Below are 24166 nucleotides of genomic sequence, written 5' to 3'. Positions count from 1 at the left end.
TTCAACCAGGAATGTAAGGTAGCGAAACAGCTGAGTAAAAGAACATGGAGAAACTCCAGAAATAACAGAACACCAGAGAGGAGGGAGAGATACCAGAGGGCCAGAAATGAGTACATCAGAGTGAGGAGGGAAGCAGAGAGACAGTTTGAAAATGACATCGCGAGTAAAGCCAAGACCCAACAAAAGCTGCTCCACAGCCATATCAGGAGGAAAACAGCAGTGAAGCAACAAGTGATGAAGCTGCGGAAAGGGAAGAACAGATACACAGAGAATGACAAGGAGGTGTGTGAAGAACTCAACAAGAGATTCCAGGAGATCTTCACAATAGAACAAGGAGAAGCCCCTGCACTAAATGAGGAGGCGGCAAACCAAGCAACCTTGGAGGAATTTGACCTCACCAGTGATGAGGTCAAAAGGTGTCTGCTGGAGCTGGATGTGACAAAGGCTGTTGGGCCTGATAGAATCTCACCATGGATACTAAAGGAAGGTGCAGAAGCACTAAGTGTGCCACTCACTATGGTGTATAACAGGTCACTGGAAACAGGAGACTTACCAGAAAGTTGGAAGACAGCTAACGTGGTCCCAATATACAAAAAGGGTGACAGGCAAGAGGCACTGAATTACAGGCCAGTTTCCTTAACTTGTATACCATGCAAGGTGCTGGAGAACATTGTGAGGAAAAGGCTCGTAGAGCATCTGGAGAGAAATAACTTTGTAACGCACCACCAACATGGGTTCAGAGATGGTAAATCGTGCCTCACAGGTTTAATAGAATTTTATGACCAGGCAACGAAAATTAGGCAGGAAAGAGAAGGGTGGGCCGACTGCATTTTCCTGGATTGCCAAAAAGCCTTTGACACAGTACCCCATAAAAGGCTGTTAAAAAAGTTGGAGTAACAGGCAGGAGTAAAAGGGAAGGTGCTCCAGTGGATAAGGGAGTACTTAAGCAACAGGAAACAGCGAGTAACGGTGAGGGGTGAGACATCAGAGTGGCGAGATGTCACCAGCGGAGTCCCACAAGGCTCAGTACTTGGACCCATCCTGTTTCTAATATATGTGAACGATCTTCCAGAGGGTATAGACTCATTCCTCTCGATGTTTGCTGATGATGCAAAAATTATGAGAAGAATCAAGACGGATGAAGATAGACAGAGACTACAGGATGACCTGGATAAACTGGAGGAATGGTCTAGAAAATGGCTGCTGAAGTTCAACTCGGGAAAGTGTAAGGTGATGAAATTAGGCGAAGGGAGCAGGAGGCTGAACACAAGGTATCATCTGGGAGGGGAAATCCAGCAAAAATCAAATAGAGAGAAGGATCTGGGGGTTGATATTACACCGAACCTGTCCCCAGAGGCCCACATCAAAAGAATATCATCAGCGGCATATGCTAGACTGGCCAACATAAGAACTGCCTTCAGAAACTTGTGTAAGGAATCTTTCAGAACCCTGTATACCACTTATGTAAGACCAATCCTGGAGTATGCAGCTCCAGCCTGGAGTCCATACCTAGTTAAACACAAGACAAAGTTAGAGAAGATTCAGCGGTATGCCACCAGGCTCGTCCTGGAACTGAGAGGATTGAGCTACGAGGAAAGGCTAAAGGAGCTGAACCTCACATCCCTGGAAAACAGAAGAGTAAGGGGAGACATGATAACCACCTACAAAATTCTCAGGGGAATTGAGAGGGTGGACAAAGACAAACTCTTCAGCACAGGTGGGACACGAAAAAGGGGACACAGGTGGAAACTTAGTACCCAGATGAGCCACAGAGACGTTAGAAAGAATTTGTTCAGTGTCAGAGTAGTTAATAAATGGAATGCACTAGGAAGTGATGTGGTGGAGGCTGACTCCATACACAGTTTCAAATATAGATATGATAGAGCCCAGTAGGCTCAGGAATCTGTACACCAGTTGATTGACAGTTGAGAGGCGGGACCAAAGAGCCAAAGCTCAACCCCCGCAAGCACAATTAGGTGAGTACAATTAGGTGAGTACCTGTCTGGGCAGTCACTGTTGGCATTTAGGCACAATCTTATGTTTGTTTCCTTAGACTGCAGTGCGGAAACCTCCGCTCCTTTCCACGACTGTTACATCTAGAAAGGGCAGCTTCCCATCTTTCTCCATCTCGTAAGTGAAATGCAACACAGAATTCTGCTCAAATGCCTCCTTCAGCTCCTGCAGATGTCTGACATCAGGTACCTGTGTAAAAATGTCGTCAACATACCTGCAGTATATGGCCGGTTTCAAGTTCATGTCGACTAAGGCTTTTTGCTCGATGGTACCCATGTAGAAGTTCGCAAACAGGATACCTAGGGGAGAACATATATATATATATATATATATATATATATATATATATATATATATATATATATATATATATATATATATATATATATGCAGAGCACTGTACTATTGAAATACCGAAATGAATTCCATCCTGCAAGACAATGAAAAACACAAATATTCGTGTTTTTTCACTTTTTTCTTTATCGTATTCAAACTTAAATTTACTAATATACTTGTATATATAGTTGGCAATATCCATATTCACTTTATTATATCTTCTTACAACGTTCAGTCGGGTATATCTGACATACATACGGAACAAGTTAGCCTCTGTGGAACAAGTCAGCGTTTACAGATAAAGTTAGTGTCTACAGAACAAGTTAGCGTCAATGGAACAAGTTAGCTTCTATGGAACAAGTTAGCATCCACAGAACAATTTAGCCTCTACAGAAAAAGTTAGTATCTATGGAACAAGTTAGCGTGTAAAGAACAAGTTAACCTCTACAGAACAAGTTAGCATCTATAAAACAAGTTAGCCTCTACAGAACAAGTTAGCATCTACTGAACAAGTTAGCATCAACAGAACAAGTTAGCGTCTACAGAACAATTTAGATTCTACAGAACAAGTTAGCGTCTACTGAACAAGTTAGATTCTACAGAACAAGTTAGAATCTACAGAACAAGTTAGCCTCTACAGAACAATTTAGCGTCTACAGAACAAGTTAGACTAAACAGAACAAGTTAGAGTCTACAGAACAAATTAGTGTCTACAGAACAAGTTAGCATCTACATAACAAATTAGCCTCTAAACAACAAGTTAGCCTCTATAGAACAAGTTAGACTAAACAGAACAAGTTAGAGTCTACAGAACAAATTAGTGTCTACAGAACAAGTTAGCGTCTACAGAACAAGTTAGCATTTAAGGAACAAGTTAGTGTCTACAGAACAAGTTAGTTTCTACAGAACAAGTTAGCCTCTGAAGAACAAGTTAGCCTCTACAGAACAAGTTAGTCTCTACAGAACAAGTTAGCACCTACAGAAAAAGTTAGCGTCTACAGAAAAAGTTAGCCTCTACAGAACAAGTTAGAGTCTATGGAACAAGTCAGCCGCTACAGAATAAGTTAGCCTCTTTGGAACAAGTTAGCATCTATGGAACATGTTAGCCTCTATGGAACAAGTAAGCCTCCATGGAACAACTTAGCCTCTACAGAACAAATTAACCTCTATGGAACAAGTTAGCCTAAAAGGAACCAGTTAGCCTCTACAGAACAAGTTAGCCTCTATGGAACAAGTTAGCCGCTACAGAACAAGTTTGTCTCTACAGAACAAGTAAGCCTCTATGAAACAAGTTAGCCTCTACAGAACAATTTACACCGCAGGATGACCAAGATCAATCTTAGCATTAGGGATTTTCCCAAATGAAGAATCAAAAACATTCAATTTACACATCCTGGAAAAGCAAAGAGTAGGAGACATAAAACAATTTCATATAGATAAAAAGAGTCTTAATAATATAGGACGTTTACACGCGGGGGTTAATTACAAGCAGGCTAAGAAAATTCATATGAAAACATTAGTTGGGAAAAATGGAACACCAGATCTGCAGAACAAGTTAGCCCTCTAAGGAACAATTTAGTTTCTACAGAACAAATTAGCCCTCTACGGAACATGTTAGTCTCTATGGAACAAGTTACCCTCTACGGAACAAGTTAGCGTCTACGAAACAAGCTAGCTTATATGGAACAAGTAAGCCTCTATGGTACAAGTTAGTGTGTACGGAACAAGTAAGCCTCTATGGAACAAGTTAGTCTCTATAGAAAAAGTTAGCATCTACAGAACAAGTTAGCTTGTACAGAACAAGTTAGCCTTTACATAACATTTTAGTGTCTACAGAAAGAGTTTGCGTCCACATAACAAGCTAGCCTTTACAGAACTAGTTAGCATCTATGGAACAAGTTAGACTCTACAGAACAAGATAGCCTCTACAGAACAAGTTAGCCTCTACAGAACAAGTTAGCGTCTATGGAACAAGTTAGCAATTATGGAACAAGTTAGCCTCTATGCAACAAGTTAGCCTCTATGGAATAAGTTAGCCTCTACAGAACAAGATAGCCTCTATGAAAAAGTTAGCCTCTATGAAACAAGTTAGCCTCAACAGAACAAGTTAGCCTCAATGGAACAAGTTAGCCTCTACATAACAAGTTAGCCTGTATGGAACAAGATAGCCTCTATGGAACAAGTTAGCCTCTGAGGAACAAGTTAGCCTTTGTGGAACAAGTTAACCTCTATGGAACAAGTTAGCCTCTAAAGATCAAGTTAGCCTCTTCAGAACATGTTAGCCTCTACAGAACAAGTTAGAGTGTACAGAACAAGTTAGCATATGCAGAACAAGTATGCATCTACAGAACAAGTTAGCGTCTACGGAACAAGTTAGCTTCTACAGAAAGAGTTAGCGTCTACAGAACAAATTAGTCTCTACAGAACAAGTTAGCCTCTACAGAACAAGTTAGCCTTTACAGAACAAGTTAGCGTCTACAGAAAAAGTTAGCGGCTAGAGAAAAAGTTAGCGTCTATGGAACAAGTTAGCGTCTATGGAACAAGTTAGCCTTTACAGAACAAGTTAGCCTATATGGAACAAGTTAGCCTGTATGGAACAAGTTTGAACCTACAGAACAAGTTAATCTCTACAGAACAAGTTAGCCTCTATAAAACAAGCTAGTCTGTACAGAACAATTTACACCACAGGATGACCAAGATCAATCTTAGCATTAGGGACTTTCCAAAATGAAGAATCAAAAACATTCAATTTACACATCCCGGGAGAACAAGGAGTAAGAGGAGAAATATAAACAGTTTACAAATAGATAAAAGGAGTCTTAATAAAATTGGACGTTTACAAGCGGGGGTTAGATACAAGTAGGCTAAGAAAATTCATATGAAAACATTAGTTGGGAAAAATAGAGCTCCAGATCTGTGGAACAAGTTAGCCCTCTACGGAACAATTTAGTTTCTACGGAAAAAAATTAGCCCTCTACAGAACATGTTAGTCGCTATGGAACAAGTTACCCTTTACGGAACTAGTTAGCCTCTATGGAACAAGTTAGCCTCTATGAAACTATTTAGAATATACAGATCAAGTTAGCTTCCACAGAACAAGTTAGCCTCTGTGGAACAATTTAGCCTCTACGGAACAAGTTAGCCTCTACAGAAAGAGTTAGCCTCTATGAAACAAATTACCCTGTGCGGAACAAGTTAGCCTCTAAAAAAACAAGTTAGCGTCTTCGAAACAAGTTAGCCTCTATGGAACAAGTTAGCCTCTATAGAACAAGTTTGCTTCTACAGAATAAGTTAGCCTCTACAGAACAAGTTAGCGACTACAGAACAAGTTAGCCTCTATAAAACAAGTTAGCCTCTATGTAACAAGTTAGCCTCTACAGAACAAGTTAGCCTCACTGGAACAAGTTAGCCTCTACATGACAAGTTAGCATCGATGAAACAAGTTAGCCTCTATGTAACAAGTTAACCTATACAGAATAAGTTAGCCTCTATGGAACAAGTTAGCCTCTGTGGAACAAGTTAGCCTCTAAAGAACAAGTTAGCCTCTATGGAACAAGTTTGCATCTCAGAACAAGTTAGCCTCTTCAGAACAAGTTAGCCTCTACAGAACAAGTTGGAGTGTAGAGAACAAGTTAGCATCTACGGAACAAGTATTCGTCCACAGAACAAGTTAGCATCTACAGAACAAGTTAGCGTCTACAGAACAAGTTAGCGTCTTCAAAACAAGTTAGCCTCTACAGAACAGGTTTGCCTCTACAGAACAAGTTAGCATCTATCAAACAAGTTAGCCTCTATGGAACAAGTTAGCATCTTCGGAACAAGTTAGATTCTACAGAACAAGTTAGCCTCTTTGGAACAAGTTAGCCTCTATGGAACAAGTTAGCCTCTATGGAACAAGTTACCCTTTTTGCAACAAGTTAGCCTCTCCAGACAAAGTTAGCGTCTACAGAACACTTTAGCATCTACGGAACAAGTTAGCGTCTTCAGAAGAAGTTAGAGTCAACAGAACAATTAGTCTTTACAGAACAAGTTAACCTCTACAGAACAAGTTAGCCTCTACAGAACTAGTTAGCATCTACAGAACAAGTTAGCCTCTATGGAACAAGATAGCCTCTAAGGAACAAGTTTGAATGTACAGATCAAGTTTGCCTCTATGCAACCAGTTAGCCTGTATGGAACAAGTTAGTCTCTACAGAACAAGTAAGCCTCTATGCAACAAGTTAGCCTCTACAGATCAATTTACACCGCAGGATGACCAAGATCAGTTTTAGCACTAGGGACTTTCCCCAATGAAGAATTAAAAACATTCAATTTACACATCCTGGAACATCAAAGAGTAAGAGGAGACATATAAACAATTTTCAAATAGATAAAAAGAGTCTTAATAATATTGGTCGTTTACAAGCGGGGGTTAAATACAAGTAGGCTAAGAAAATTCATATGTAAATATTAGTTGGGAAAAATATGGCTCTAGATCTGCGGAACAAGTTAGCCCTCTACGGAACAATTTAGCTTCTACGGAAAAAATTAGCCCTCTACGGAACATGTTAGTCTCTACGGAACAAGTTACCCTCTACGGAACTAGTTAGCGTCTACGAAACAAGCTAGCCTATGTGGAACAAGTTAGCCTCTATGGTACAAGTTAGTGTTTATGGAACCAGTTAGCTTCTACAGATCATGTTAGTTTCTCCAGAACAAGCTACCCTCTATGGAACAAGTTAGCGTCTACGAAACAAGCAAGCGTCTATGGAAAAAGTTACCCTGTAGGAAACAAGTTAGTGTTTACGGAACAAGTTAGCTTCTACAGAACAAGTTACCCTCTATAGAACAAGTTACCCTCCATTAAAAAAGTTAGCCTCCACAGAACAAGTTAGCCTCTACAGAACAAGTTAGCCTCTATAAAACAAGTTAGCCTCTATGTAACAAGTTAGCCTCTACAGAACAAGTTAGCCTCACTGGAACAAGTTAGCCTCTACATGACAAGTTACCATCGATGAAACAAGTTAGCCTCTATGTAACAAGTTAGCCTCTGCAGAACAATTTAGCCTCTGTGGAACAAGTTAGCCTCTAAAGAACAAGTTAGCCTCTATGTAACAAGTTAGCCTCTGCAGAACAAGTTAACCTCACTGGAACAAGTTAGCCTCTACATGACAAGTTAGCATCGATGAAACAAGTTAGCCTCTATGTAACAAGTTAGCCACTACAGAACAAGTTAGCCTCACTGGAAAAAGTTAGCCTCTACATGACAAGTTAGCATCGATGAAACAAGTTAGCCTCTATGTAACAAGTTAGCCTCTACAGAACAAGTTAGCCTCTATGGAACAAGTTAACCTCTAAAGAACAAGTTAGCCTCTATGGAACAAGTTTGCGTCTCAGAACAAGTTACCCTCTTCAGAACAAGTTAGCCTCTACAGAACAAGTTAGAGTGTAGAGAACAAGTTAGCATCAACAGAACAAGTATGCGTCCACAGAACAAGTTAGCATCTACAGAACAAGTTAGCGTCTACAGAACAAGTTAGCCTCTTCAAAACAAGTTAGCCTCTACAGAACAAGTTAGCCTCTACAGAACAAGTTAGCATCTATAAAACAAGTTAGCCTCTATGGAACAAGTTAGCATCTTCGGAACAAGTTAGATTCTACTGAACAAGTTAGCCTCTATCAAACAAGTTAGCCTCTATCAAACAAGTTAGCCTCTATGGAACAAGTTAGCCTCTACAAAACAAGTTATCCTCTATGGAACAAGTTTGCCTTTAAGGAACAAGTTTTCCTCTACAGAACAAGTTACCCTTTTTGTAACAAGTTAGCCTCTATGGAACAAGTTTGCCTTTAAGAAACAAGTTTTCCTCTACAGAACACGTTACCCTTTTTGAATCAAGTTAGCCTCTCCAGACAAAGTTAGCGTCTACAGAAAGAGTTAGCGTCTGCAGAACACTTTAGCATCTACGGAACAAGTTAGCATCTACAGAAGAAGTTAGTGTCTACAGAACAATTTAGTCTTTACAGAACAAGTTAACCTCTACAGAACAAGTTAGCCTCTACAGAACTAGTTAGCATCTACATAACAAGTTAGCCTCTACAGAACAAGTTAGCCTCTACAGAACTAGTTAGACTAAACCGAGCAAGTTAGAGTCTACAGAACAAGTTAGTGTCCACAGAACAAGTTAGCGTCTACAGAGCAAGTTAGTGTCTACAGAACAAGTTAGTGTCTACAGAAAACGTTAGCCTCTGCAGAAGAAGTTAGCCTCTACAGAACAGTTAAGCATCTACAGACCAAGATAGCATCTACAAAAAAAGTTACCGTCTACAGAAAAAATTAGCCTCTACAGAACATATTAGCGTCTATGGAACAAGTTAGCCTCCTCAGAACAAGTTAGCCTCTACGGAACAAGTTAGCGTCTACGGAACAAGTGAGCCTCTATGGAACAAGTAAGCCTCTATGGAACAAGTTAGCCTCTATGAAACAAGTAAGCCTCTACAGAACAAGCTAGCCTCTACAGAACAAGTTAGCATCTTCAGAACAAGTTAGCCTCTAAAGAACAAGTTAGCGTCTACAGAACAAATTAACCTCTACGGAACATGTTGGCCTCTACAGAACAAGTTAGCTTCTACAGGACAAGTTAGCGTCTACAGAACAAGTTAGCCTCTATGGAACAAGATAGCCTCTAAGGAACAAGTTTGATTGTACAGAACAAGTTTGCCTCTATGGAACCAGTTAGCCTGTATGGAACAAGTTAGTCTCTTTAGAACAAGTAAGCCTCTATGCAACAAGTTAGCCTCTACAGAACAATTTACACCGCAGGATGACCAAGATCAATCTTAGCATTAGGGACTATCCAAAATGAAGAATTAAAAACATTCAATTTACACATCCTGGAACATCAAAGAGTAAGAGGAGACATATAAACAATTTACAAATAGATAAAAAGAGTCTTAATAATATTGGTCGTTTACAAGCGGGGGTTAAATACAAGTAGGCTAAGAAAATTCATATGTAAATATTAGTTGGGAAAAATATGGCACTAGATCTGCGGAACAAGTTAGCCCTCTACGGAACAATTTAGCTTCTACGGAAAAAATTAGCCCTCTACGGAACAATTTAGCTTCTACGGAAAAAATTAGCCCTCTACGGAACATGTTAGTCTCTACGGAACAAGTTACCCTCTACGGAACTAGTTAGCATCTACGAAACAAGCTAGCCTATATGGAACAAGTTAGCCTCTATGGTACAAATTAGTGTTTATGGAACCAGTTAGCTTCTACAGATCATGTTAGTTTCTCCAGAACAAGCTACCCTCTATCGAACTAGTTACCGTCTATGAAACAAGAAAGCGTCTATGGAAAAAGTTAGCCTGTAGGAAACAAGTTAGTGTTTACAGAACAAGTTAGCTTCTACAGAACAAGTTAGCCTCTATAGAACAAGTTAGCCTCCATTAAAAAAGTTAGCCTCCACAGAACAAGTTAGCCTCTATGGAACAAGTTAGCCTTTTCAAAACAAGTTAGTCTCAACAGAACAAGTTAGTCTCTACAGAACAAGTTAGTCTCTATGGAACAAGCTAACCTCTACAAAACAAATTAGCATCTACAAAACAAGTTAGCGTCTACGGAACAAATTACCCTTCACAGAACAAGTTAGCCTCTACAAAACAAGTTTGCGTTAGGGGGAACAAGTTAAGGTCTACGGAAGAAATTACCCTCTATGGTACAAGTTAGCCTCTATGGAACAATTTAGCCTCTACGGAACAAGTTAGCCTCTACATAAAGGGTTAGCCTCTATGAAACAAATTACCCTCCACTGAACAACTTAGCCTCTACAAAACAAGTTAGTGTCTTCGGAACACGTTAGTGTCTACAGAACAAGTTAGCATCTACGGAATAAGTTAATATCTATGGAACAAGTTTGCTTCAATGGAACAAGTTAGCCTCTATAGAACAAGTCAGCGTCTACAGAACCAGTTAGCCTCTATAGAACAAGTTAGCGTCTACAGAACAACTTAGCCTCTACAGAACAAGTTAGCCATTACAGTACACGTTAGTGTCTACAGAACAAGTTTGCATCCACAGAACAAGCCAGTCTCTACAGAACAAGTTAGCGTCTACGGAACAAGTTAGTCTCTACAGAACAAGTTAGCCTCTACAGAACAAGTTAGCGTCTACAGAACAAGTTAGCATATGCAGAACAAGTTTGCCTCTATGGAACAAGTTAGCCTCTTCAGAACAAGTTAGCCTCTTTGGAACATGTTGTATATAGCCACTATATATATATAACCTCAATATAACAAGTTAGCCTCTACAGAACAAGTTAGCCTCTATGGAACAAGTTAGTCTCTACGGAACAAGATAACCTCTGTGGAACAAGTTAGCCTCTACAAAACAAGTTAGCGTCTATGGAACAACTTAGCGTCTACGGAACAAGTTAGCTTCTACGGAACAAGTTAGCGTCTACGGAACATGTTAGCCTCTATTTAACAAGTTAGCCTCTATGGAACAAGTTAGCGACTACTGAGCAAGTTAGCATCAACGGAACAAGTTAGCCTCTATGGAACAAGTTAGTCTCTATAGAACAAGTTTATCATCTACGGAACGAGTTAGCATCTAAGGAACAAGTTAGCATCTATGGAACAAGTTAGCAAGTTACCATCTATGGAATAAGTTAGCCTCTACAGAACAATTTAGCCTCTATGGAACAACTTAGTCTCTTCAAAACAAGTTAGCATCTATGGAACAAGATAGCATCTGCAGAACAAGTTAGCCTCTATGGAACAAGGTAGCCTCTACAAAACAAGTTAGCCTCTGTGGAACAAGTTAGCATCTACAGAACAAGTTAGCCTCTATGGAACAAGTTAGCCTCTTCAAAACAAGTTAGCGTCTACTGAACAAATTACCCTCTACAGAACAAGTAAGCCTCTACAGTACAAGTTAGCTTCTACAGAACATGTTAGCCTCTACAGAACAAGTTAGCCTCTATGGAACAAATTACCCTGTACGGAACAAGTTAGTCTCTATGGAACAAGTTAGCCTCTAAGGAACAAATTACCCTATACGGAACAAGTTAGTCTCTAAGGAACAAGTTAGCCTCTACGGAACAAGTTAACCTCTTCGTAGCAAGTTAGCCTATACGGAACAAATTATCCTCTATGGAACAAGTTAGCCTCCTCAGAACACTTAAGTTAGCCTCTGAGGAACAAGTTAGCCTCTACCGAACAACTTACACAGAATCATCACAAAGGCAAATAACCTGGCCAGTTATACTCTTTCACTGACTTACTGCAGTTGTTTGTACTGCTTTAATGAAATACAATGTGTCCTTAAAACTGGATCTTGCCACAAGAGCAACATTTAGTATAATGCTTCATTATAGACCGGAGCTGGTATATAGCGACACTTATTATATTGCTTCACTCTAAACCGGACCCGGTGACGAGGGTCAGCTGATGAAGCCAGCCTTCACTTACGACACTTACGAGTCTCCCAGGAAGTAATTATGTTACGAGATTATTCACGATCCATCCCGCGGCCCCGGATCCTTCACCCGCGTTCCGTAATGTTAATGTTTCATCACTATTCTTGCTGTCTAAGACATCTGAAGAACGTCCTCAATTACATATAATTACAGTAAAAACATAAGACATATATAAGAATATATGAGAGAGAGAGAGAGAGAGAGAGAGAGAGAGAGAGAGAGAGAGAGAGAGAGAGAGAGAGAGAGAGAGAGAGAGAGAGAGAGAGAGAGAGACAGAGAGAGAGAGAGAGAGAGAGAGAGAGAGAGAGAGAGAGAGAGAGAGAGAGAGAGAGAGAGAGAGAGAGAGAGAGAGAGAGAGAGAGAGAGAGACAGAGAGAGAGAGAGAGAGAGAGAGAGACAGAGAGAGAGAGAGAGAGAGAGAGAGAGAGACAGAGAGAGAGAGAGAGAGAGAGAGAGAGAGAGAGAGAGAGAGAGAGAGAGAGAGAGAGAGAGAGAGAGAGACAGAGAGAGAGAGAGAGAGAGAGAGAGAGAGAGAGAGAGAGAGAGAGAGAGAGAGAGAGAGAGAGAGAGAGAGAGAGAGAGAGAGAGAGAGTGTCTTTTTAAATTTCCCAACAAAAACATAATATGTTGAAGTTCCATCTGCAGACTCTGCTGGTATGGAAATAATCCTGACCTTAAGTCTGTGTGTGAAAGGGTTCCACACTGCCATTGTATGAAGTGTGTGCCGAGCTGCAATTCAGCAGTTGCTTGTGCAAGCTTACCACTGAGGATGTAAGTGGCAGGGAAGCCTGTTAGGTAGTGAAACTGTGCATGGGGGGGGGGGGTCTTGTGGTTGTCTTGTGGTGACAGATGCGCTGTTGAGTAATTAACGGTAGTAACCACCATTTATTTTAAAGACTGGTTCCCCTCCCGGCCGCCGCCTGAACGGGCTATGTTCAGTTATCACACTGCTCTGTTTTAATTAAATTGTAGTGAATAGCATTTTAAATGCATTGAGAAATATACGCCTCCCACGACATCTGTGACTCGAAACGAAGGGTTCCAGCCTCACTACCCCGCCGGAACAGAAGGCATTGAGCAACATTTCACACACACACACACACACACACACACACACACACACACACACACACACACACACACACACACACACACACACACACACACACACACACAGGGGGTTGGTGGAGGCTGACTCCATACACAGTTTCAAATGTAGATATGATAGAGCCCAATAGGCTCAGGAATCTGTACACCAGTTGATTGACGGTTGAGAGGCGGGACCAAAGAGCCAGAGCTCAACCCCCGCAAGCACAATTAGGTGAGTACACACACACACACGTCAAAGGACCCACAAGAATGAGAGGCGGTGACGAATCAGCGAGAATTGATCCGATATTCATCCTGATCGAGTCAAACACTTTCTTGAGTGTGACATGTCAGCCACAATGAAGTCAAATTTGAAGCTACCCTGGACGACCTCATCCTACCAGTCTTTGAGTATCTGGTGGTGGAAGTACGAACACCTCTTCCAAATGAAGGGACCAGCAAGCCAAGGGCTGGCATATCAAAATTGGAAATTATGATGGGACGAGAAAATTCCTAACAGGAATACCATGGAGAAACATTACTCAGAAAACATAATGTTCTGAACTCTTCAAAGATGGCATTTAAAACCGTATAAATATATATATATGTTTATGACAACATGTTAGCCTTCTTTTACTCCAGCAAACACATAACGTATTCTCAACGCTGCTTCACGCTAATTAAACGTCAGTAACGTTTAAGTAGCGTAAATATATTTAACGATATGTTGAGTGATTTCTGTGATCATACTCAGACATAATTAATTAGAAACTGGTGTGTAATATGCTGTTGCCTCCAGAGTATATCAGTAGAGACGATATAGCTGTTGTTTTGAAAGTTAATGTGGTTCAGGCAGTGAAGTGCCGAGCTTGCTGGCCCAGCAAGCTTAACAAGCTTAACAAGTAGTAAGCTGAAGTGAAGCTTGTTAAACTACACTTAAGCGTAATAAGCTACAGCGTTAACCACCACCTGGGCTTCCTCCCGCTGGTTAAGGGTGTAGGTTGTTAAGTCTGACAATCCAACGCGACCTTCTAATAGAATGTCGCATTTTGACGTATATTCAACCTAAGGCCAAACATTTGTCGTACTAGAAAATAATAGCGGCTCGCGAAATGGACATACTGTCCCGTTTTCTGGTACCTCTGGTTGGTTAGGAAAAGGGCACTTTACTGTGTTTACCAAACCACACACTAGAAAATGAAGAGACGACGACGTTTTGGTCCGTCTTGGACCATTATCAAGTCGATTGTGATGAGAAGCATTCGCAATACATAGGCTAGAGAAAGGTAAGGAGATGGAAATCTTAGAGAAGAAAAGAGCAAGGGAAAACGTATGGAAGGTAAGATATAATAAAGGGAGTAATAATAGGAATAAGAAAGGGAAAGTAAGAAAAAACAAATGATAGAAAAAGAGAGATAAAAGGAAGGGTAGGCTTATGTTAGGCAAACATTTGTTAGAAAGTTTAGAACTTTTGAGTATATACTGTGAAAGAGAAGAGTCAACAGCAACAAAGCCAGGACTCAGGTTCATGTTGGGTACATTGTGTATTAGAGCCGAGTCAAGAAGACGGTGTCTGTGTAGAGTAGAGGCAGGAAAAATTATTTTGGAGGAAGACAAATCAATGGGATGATTAGAATCCCTAACATGACAGAAGAGAGCATTGTTAGTGTCTGCAGACTTAACACTTCGTTTGTGTTCCTTAAGTCTGTCATTAAGTTTACGGCCAGTTTCACCAAAGTATTGGGGAGGACAAGACGAACAGGAAATAGAGTAGACACCAGCAGCATTAGAAGCAAGAGGAGCAGTGTGAACTAGATTGCTAAAAAGAATATTAGTTTGTCGAAAGGCGAGCTTTATATCAAGAGGACGAAAGGTATTAGTAAAAGTTTTGAATTTAGTGCGACAGTTTCTTGAAGTTGGGAAACCTTAGGAGGACGAACTGGGAGCAGATAACACTGAACTGTGAGATATCAGGACTACGGGTCGTCTAAAAGTTTTAAATGGTATATGGGCTTCGCGCTTACTGTGAAGACTGTGTGGAGCCTTTTGGCTGTTCCTTGATCCACTCTCACAACGCTCTCTAGATGAGAGCCTCATCAAGAGACTACAATGCCTTCGTTATGACGCAGTTCATATATATTGATAAAGAGTTAATGCATTTGTTATTGACATTTGTGTTAATAAACCAACTGTTCCGGCTGGATTGAAATCAGTTATTCATATAAATTCATTTTCAGCCAATTATAAAGGATTGACAATAATCCTTGCGAGCTCTGTTCTGTGAGTACCAGAGTGTATTACTGCCACGCGTATATTTCACCTGTGTATTGTATACACAGACTGAGACAGAGTGGAATATTTCACCTCTATATTGTGTACATAGACACGTTCAAGGCGGTATATAAAACTTGTATACTTTTGCTAAAGACAAATCCTCACAGTTTTGTGTTACCAATTAACCGTTGTTGCCTGTTATAAGCTGCGTTATTGTCATTTGATCCAACATATATATGTGAGAATCTATTACTAGTTCTGAAAGGGACATACACTATTACATATAATATTAATGTGGATGACAATTCACCTTTCTTTATGTAAGAAAAGAAGAAAAGGGCACATGGCTGTGCCCGGGTCTCTCTGCTCCTACCCCCCCTCTCTCTCTCTCTCTCTCTCTCTCTCTCTCTCTCTCTCTCTCTCTCTCTCTCTCTCTCTCTCTCTCTCTCTCTCTCTCTCTCTCTCTCTCTCTCTCTCTCTTTCACCCCTTCCTCTCCTCTACCAATCTTTCTACCTTCTCTCATCTTTCTTTCCCTATCCTTTCTCACCCCCTCCCCAACACCCCCCCTTCTCACCCTCTCCCTTCACTTTACCTTTCTTTCTTTCTCCTCTCTCTGCCATTTTCACAGTGACAAGAAAATAACATGTGATGACAGTGAGAAGAAGATATAATGACAGTGACAGTAACATGTGGTGACAGTGACAGCAATATGACAGTGACAACGCAGGCCAGACAGAGGGAGCAGACAGTAGACCAACAGTGAGTCAACAAGGGAGAACTGATGGTAAGTTTGCTCAACACTTCGAGACAGAACTCTTGAGGCCACACAAGCAAACTCTTCCTTCTCAACTAAATTGCCTCTCCTAACCTCTCAGGAGAGTCCAACCATATGTTTCTTTTGAAGAAAAATGTATCTTTAATTTAAATGAGCGAAAATACTCATTCTCATGTTCCGTCTCACGTATTATGTTTGAATGGGAATTTGTATATAGTGTTTTGGGACACGAATGATGTCTTCATATATATGAATATAAGAGTTGAAGAATTATATCGTAGTGTGAATAATTTGAAATTAATATTGGTGAGTTTTTTTGAGTTTTCAGTCACTCTTTGGGTACGTTAACTTTTACCTCGTAAACACACACACACACACACACACACACACACACACACACACACACACACACACACACACACACACACACACACTCACACACTCACACACACACACACACACACACACACACACACACACACACACACACACACACACACACACAAACACACACACCTTGGGAATGAGTCATCATAGTGTATTGAGCTTTGAGTACCTGGTTGAGCTAGGAATTATCACCCCCAAAAAAGAACTGGGAACCAAAGGGCTGGCGTACCGAAAGGGAAACTATGAGGAAATGAATATAATCCTATGGGATATACATTGGGACACAGAACTCGGAACCAAGTCCGTACAAGACATGATGGACTATGTCACCCAAAAATGTCAGGAGGCTGTAAGCAGGTTTGTCCCAGCCCGACAGGAAAAAACAGAGAAGCAAAGGAAGAATCCGTGGTTTAATAAGGAATGTATGAAAGCAAAGGAGCTGAACAAAAGGGCATGGAGGAACTTCCGTAATAACAGAACACCAGAAAGTAGAGAGAGATACCAGAGAACCAGGAACGAGTATGTCAGTGTGAGAAGAGAAGCTGAGAAAATGTATGAAAATGATATAGCTAACAAAGCCAAGACCGAACAAAAGCTACTACACAGTCACATCAGGCGGAAGACAACAGTGAAGGAACAGGTGATGAAACTTAGGGTGGGCGAGGACAGGTACACAGAGAATGACAAAGAGGTGTGTGAAGAACTCAACAAAAGGTTCCAGGAGGTCTTTACAATAGAACAGGGAGATGTCATGGCGCTAGAAGAGGTGGCAGCAAACCAGGTGACCTTGGATAGGTTCGAAGTTACAAGAGATGAGGTCAAGAAGCACCTATTGGAGCTGGATGTGAGAAAAGCTGTTGGGCCGGATGGAATCTCGCCATGGATATTGAAAGAGTGTGCAGGAGCACTTTGCCTACCACTCTCCATAGTGTATAGTAGGTCACTGGAAACGGGGGACCTACCAGAAATATGGAAGACTGCTAATCTAGTACCAATATACAAAAAGGGTGACAGACAAGAGGCACTGAACTACAGGCCTGTGTCCTTAACTTGTATACCGTGCAAGGTGATGGAGAAGATTGTGAGAAAAAACCTAGTAACACATCTGGAGAGAAGAGACTTCGTGACAACCCATCAACATGGGTTCAGGGAGGGTAAATCTTGCCTTACAGGGTTGATAGAATTCTACGATCAGGTGACAAAGATTAAACAAAAAAGAGAAGGGTGGGCGGACTGCATTTTTTTGGACTGTCGGAAAGCCTTTGACACAGTACCCCATAAAAGGTTGATGCATAAGCTGGAGAAACAGGCAGGAGTAACTGGTAGGGCGCTCCAGTGGATAAGGGAGTACCTAAACAATAGGAAGCAGAGAATTACAGTGAGGGGTGAGACCTCAGACTGGCGTGAAGTCACCAGTGGAGTCCCACAGAGCTCTGTACTTGGACCAATCCTGTTTCTGATATACGTAAATGATCTCCCAGAGGGTATAGACTCATTCCTCTCAATGTTTGCTGACGACGCCAAAATTATGAGAAGGATTAAGACTGAGGAGGACAGCTTGAGGCTTCAAGAAGACCTGGATAAGCTGCAGGAATGGTCGAACAAATGGCTGTTAGAGTTTAATCCAAGCAAATGTAATGTAATTAAGATAGGGGTAGGAAGCAGGAGACCAGATACAAGGTATCACTAGGGAGATGAAATACTTCAAGAGTCCGAGAGAGAGAAAGACCTGGGGGTTGATATCACGCCAGACCTGTCCCCTGATGCTCACATCAAGAGGATAACAGCAGCAGCATATGCCAGGTTGGCTAACATAAGAACGGCCTTTAGAAACTTGTGTAAGGAATCTTTCAGAACATTATATACCACATATGTCAGACCAATCCTGGAGTATGCGGCACCAGCATGGAGTCCATATCTAGTCAAGCATAAGACTAAAATGGAAAAGGTTCAAAGGTTTGCCACCAGACTAGTACCCGAGCTGAGAGGTATGAGCTACGAGGAGAGACTACGGGAATTAAACCTCACTTCGTTGGAAGACAGAAGAGTTAGGGGGGACATGATCACCACATTCAAGATCCTCAAGGGAATTGACAGGGTTGATAAAGACAGGCTGTTTAACACAAGGGGCACACGCACTAGGGGACACAGGTGGAAACTGAGTGCCCAAATGAGCCACAGAGATATTAGAAAGAACTTTTTTAGTGTCAGAGTGGTTGACAATTGGAATGCATTAGGAAGCGATGTGGTGGAGGCTGACTCCATACACAGTTTCAAGTGTAGATATGATAGAGCCCAATAGGCTCAGTAACCTGTACACCTGTTGATTGACAGTTGAGAGGCGGGACCAAAGAGCCAGAGCTCAACCCCCACAAGCACAACTAGGTGAGTACACACACACACACACACACACACACACACACACACACACACACACACACACACACACACACACACACACACACACACACACACACCAAACAGACACCCAACCTGCCCCATCCCCTGTCAGCCCCCCACTAAGTACCCACAAAGGGCACCCTCCCCCACCCAACCCCCTCCTCTCACTCAACCCTCTCCCCAGGACCTTCCTTCTCCACCATCCCCCAAGCCCTCCCTTCTCCCACATGCCTTCCCGTCTCTCCCACCCCCAAGCTCTCCGTTCTCCCCCGCCCCCCTAAGCCCTCCACTATCCCCCACCCCACCTAAGTCTTCCCCTCTCCACCACTCCCCTAAACCCTCCTTTCTTCCTCACCCTCCTCAGTCTTCCTTTTCCCCCCACGCTCCCTAAGCCCTCCCCCTTTTCTCCACCCTCCCAAGCCCCCCCCCCCCCCCAATCTCCTCTATCCCCCAAAGCCTCTCCTCTCCCCATGCTCCCCCAACCATCCCCTTCTCACCCCCCCCCCAACCTTCCCCCTCTCACTCTCCCGGCAACCCTCCCCCTCTCACTCTCCCACCTACCCTCTCCCTCTCACCCCCCTACTCTCCCCCTCTCCCCCTCTCCCCCAAGCCCTCCCTCCTCCACAAGTCTCCCCTTACCAGATCCCGCCAGCTCCCACTCCCCCCAGATCCCACTGGACCCCCCCCCCAGAGGACAAGCAGAAGAGAGTTAGTTTCAGGGTGATGTACTCGAACATTAATAGGATCACTAGCAAGACAAGTGAACTAAGGGAAAGAGCACAAGAAGTGAACCCAGACGTAATCGGACTCACTGAAACAAAACTCTCTGGATTCATAACGAATGTCGTGTTTTCTCAGGAGTACACAGTAATAAGGAAAGAGAGGGTAGGTAGGGGAGGAGGCGGAGTGGCCCTACTCATGAGAAAGGAGTGGAGTTTTAAGGAGATGGCTATCCCGGGCTGTGAGGGGTTCAGAGACTACATAGCAGGCACCATGACAATGGGAGGACCAAGATTAGTAGTAGCAGTAATATACAACCCTCTACCAAATGACAGAAGACTCAGTCAAGAGTATGAAAACAACATGGCAGTTAACACTATAATTGAGAGGGCAGCCTCTGCTGCCTGTAGAAATAGATCCCACCTGCTCATCATGGGCGACTTCAATCACAGAAGGATTGATTGGGAGAACAAGGAACCGCATGGAGGCGAGGATACGTGGAGAGTCAAACTATTGGTGGTGGTGACTAGAAACTTTTTAACCCAGCATGTCAGAGAACCCACAAGGATTAGAGGCAATGACGAACCAGCGAGACTCGACCTAGTCTTCACTCTGAACGACTCCGACATAAGAGAAATCGGTTTTGAGGACCCAGTAGGAATGAGCGACCACAGTGTACTGGTGTTTGAGTACCTGATTGAAGAAGAGTTATTGAACTCGAGGAGGGATATCGAAACCAAAAGGTTAGCATACCGAAAGGGAAACTATGAGGGGTATAAGAAAATTCCTAACAGATATAGCATGGGAAACAGAGCTCAGGGGAAAGACGGCCCAAGATATGATGGATTACATCACAGAGAAGTGCAAGGACGCAGCAAACGAGTTTGTCCCAGTCCAAAAGGAAAACAGAGAAATGAAGATGAGAAACCCATGGTTTAATCAGAGATGTGGGCTAGCTAAGCAGGAAAGTAAAAGAGCATGGAGAAACTATAGGAATAACAGGACACTGGAGAGCAGAGAAATATATCAGAATGTCAGGAATGAATAAGTCAGGATGAGAAGAGAGGCAGAAAGACAACACGAAAATGACATCGCAAGCAAGGCAAAGACTTAGCCTAAATTGTTGCATAACCACATCAGGAGAAAAACAACAGTAAAGGAACAGGTTATGAAATTAAGGATAGGGGTGGAAGGATTCACAACAAATGACAAGGATGTGTGTGAGGAAGTGAATAAGAAATTCTAGGAGGTCTTCACATTAGAGCAAGGAGAAATTCCAGAGATAAGAGAGGGAATAGCTAACCAGGAGCCACTGGAAGAGTTTGAGATTACCAGAGGGGAAGTAAGGAAGTGTTTACTAGAGTTGGATGTGACAAAGGCTATAGGCCCAGATGGATTCTCCCCTTGGATACTAAAGGAAGGAGCAAAAGAACTGTGCCTACCACTCTCCATAGTGTATAACAAATCACTTGCAACAGGGGAACTGCCAGATATCTGGAAAGCAGCTAACGTAGTCCCGATATACAAGAAAGAGGATAGACAGGAGGCAGTGAGCTACAGGCCAGTGTCCCTAACCTGCATACCATGCAAGCTGATGGAGAAGATTGGGTGAAGAAAGCTAGTGGAGCACCTGGAGCGAAAGAACTTTGTAACACAGCATCAACATGGGTTCAGGGAAGGCAGGTCCTGCCTCACAGGGTTACTTGAATTCTACAACCAGGCAACAAAAATGAGGCAAGAAAGAGAAGGGTGGGCACACTGCATATTTTTGGATTGTCAGAAAGCCTTTGATACAGTACCACACAAGAGGCTAGTGAAAAAGCTGGAGATGCAGGCTGGAGTGAAAGGGGAGGTACTCCATTGGATAAAAGAGTACCTAAGTAATAGGAGACAACGAGTCTGTGTGAGGGGTGAGGTCTCAGATTGGCGAGACGTTACGAGTGGAGTCCCGCAGGGGTCAGTCCTTGGACCTATACTGTTTCTGGTATATGTAAATGATCTCCCAGAGGGTATAGATTCGTTTCTCTCAATGTTTGCCGATGATGCAAACATTATGAGGAGGATTGAAACAGTGGATGATAGTAGGAGGCTACAAGATGACCTAGACAGACTGAGTGAATGGTCCAACAAATAGCTGTTGAAGTTCAACCCGAGTAAATGCAAAGTAATGAAACTAGACAGTGGAAACAGGAGGCCAGACACAGGATACAGAATAGAAGATGAAGTACTTAAAGAAACAGACAGAGAGAAAGATCTAGGAGTTGATATCACACCAAACCTGTCTCCCGTAGCCCACATAAAAAAAATAACGTCTGCGGCATATGCGAGGCTGTCTAACATCAGAATAGCGTTCAGGAACCTGTGTAAGGAATCATTCAGAATGATGTACACCACATATAAAAGACCAATCCTGGAGTATGCGGCCCCAGCATGGACCCCGTTCCTTCTCAAGCACAAGACGAAGCTGGAAAAAGTCCAAAGGTATGCTACTAGACTAGTCCCAGAACTAAGAGGCATGAGTTATGAGGAAAGGGTGTGGGAAATGCACCTTACGACACTGGAAGACAGAAGAGTAAGGAGAGACATGATCACAACCTACAAAATCCTCAGGGGAATCCATCAGGTAAACAGGGATAAACTATTCAACACAGGTGGAACGGGAACAAGGGAACACAGGTGGAAACTGAGTACCCACATGAACCACAGGGACGTAAGAAGGAACTTTTTCAGTGTGAGAGTAGTTAACGCATTAGACAGTGATGTGGTGGAGGCTGACTTCATGCACAGTTTTAAATGTAGATATGATAGAGCCCAGTAGGCTCAGGAACTTGTACACCAGTTGATTGACAGTTGAGAGGCGGGACCAAAGAGCCAAAGCTCAACCCCCGCCAGCACAAATAGGTGAGTACAAATAGGTGAGTACACATACGTAATGATATTTCTGATAAACGTAAATGGTCTCCCATTGGGTATTGACTCATTTCTCTCAATGTTTGCTGATGATGCCAAAATTATGAGAAGGATTAGGACAGAGGAGGACAGCTTGAGGCTTCAAGAAGACCTAGACAAGCTGGAGGAATGGTCGAACAATTGGTTGTTAGAGTTTAAACCAAGCAAATGTAATGTAATGAAGATAGGTGCAGGGAGCAGGAGACCGGATACAAGGTATCATTTGGGACATGAAATACCTCAAGAGTCAGAGAGAGAGAGAAAGACCTGGGGGTTGATATCAAGCCAGATCTATCCCCTGAAGCCCATATCAAGAGGATAACATCAGCGGCATATGCCAGGTTTGCTAACATAAGAACGGCCTTTAGAAATTTGTGTAAGGAATCTTTCAGACCTTTGTATACCACATATGTCAGACCAATCCTTGAGTATGTGGCTCTAGCATAGAGTCCATATCTAGTGAAGCATAAGACTACACTGGAAAAGGTTCAAGGGTTTGCTACCTGGCTAGTACCCGAGCTGAGAGGTATGAGCTACGAGGAGAGACTACTGGAATTAAACTTCACGTCGCTGGAAGACAGGAGAATTAGGGGGGACACGATCACCACGTACAAGATTCTCATAGAAATTGATTGAGTTGATTAAGACAGACTATTTAACACAAGGGGCACACGCACTAGGGGACACAGGTGGAAATTGAGTGCCCAAATGAGTAACAGAGATATTAGAAAGAACTTTTTTATTGTCATAGTGGTTGACAATTGGAATGCATTATTAAGTGATGTGGTGGAGGCAGACTCCAAGCACAGTTTCAAATGTAGATATGATAGAGCCCAGCAGGCTCAGGAATCTTTACATCAGATGATCGACGGTTGAGAGGCAGGACCAAAGAGCCAGAGCTCAACCCCCTCAAGCACAATTAGGTGAGTGCACACACATAAAGCGAATCAAGGGCTGATTAGTTTTCACATTTCTGGAGAATTTTAACTACACACAGAGAAGCCTGCCATTGTCACAAGCTTAACGCTAATGGAGACAATATCTCCATTAGCCCGTTCATATTTACTTATCTGGAGTTATGGATAAAACATTTTTCTTGATTAAACAGGAAGTTCTTGTATCAAATGCATTCATTTTTATAAATCATTAAGCAATTCCCAGGAGTGTGGTGTCATTGCCGGCCATTTGCTAGTCGGGTAACGATCACTTCACAATTCTGAAATACATCGTAAAAGCTAATTGAATTTGCCGTCTCGTACCTAGTTGTTCTGTCTACCCGGGCCATTAGACAGGAGAAAATAAATTAATACCTTGTAATCAGTGTGGCCAGTGACCGCGACCTTAACGTATCCTCCCCATTGTGACATTTTATCGCACGATCAGACCAGTGATTGCAAGATACAACAAAAAAAACAAAATCAGTTACCAAAACCGCAAGGTATCCTGATTGTCTGATATATATTAGAGGTATTGTGATAATCAGTATAACGTGCTTAGTTAGAATGTCATGATAATACTGGGAAGGGATATGGGAACAAGTAGCTGGATTATTAGGGGTGAAGGGGTTATGCCCATCCCCACGGAGTCTCGGGGGATCGAACACCGATCCTGCAAGAAGCAGACGGTCGCTCTATTGACCAGTATTAATTAATATATAAGCTAATATACTAGAAATAAACTAGTGAAATTATACCATAAATAGATTTGACGATGAGAAAAATCATGTTTTAAAATTATGAGTAATATGACTCATAGAGCAATG

Source organism: Procambarus clarkii, chromosome 14 (assembly GCF_040958095.1).
Source record: "Procambarus clarkii isolate CNS0578487 chromosome 14, FALCON_Pclarkii_2.0, whole genome shotgun sequence".
NCBI classification, from domain to species: Eukaryota; Metazoa; Arthropoda; class Malacostraca; order Decapoda; family Cambaridae; genus Procambarus; species Procambarus clarkii.
The sequence above is the reverse complement of the archived record's forward strand: the minus strand, read 5'-3'. Positions refer to the sequence as shown.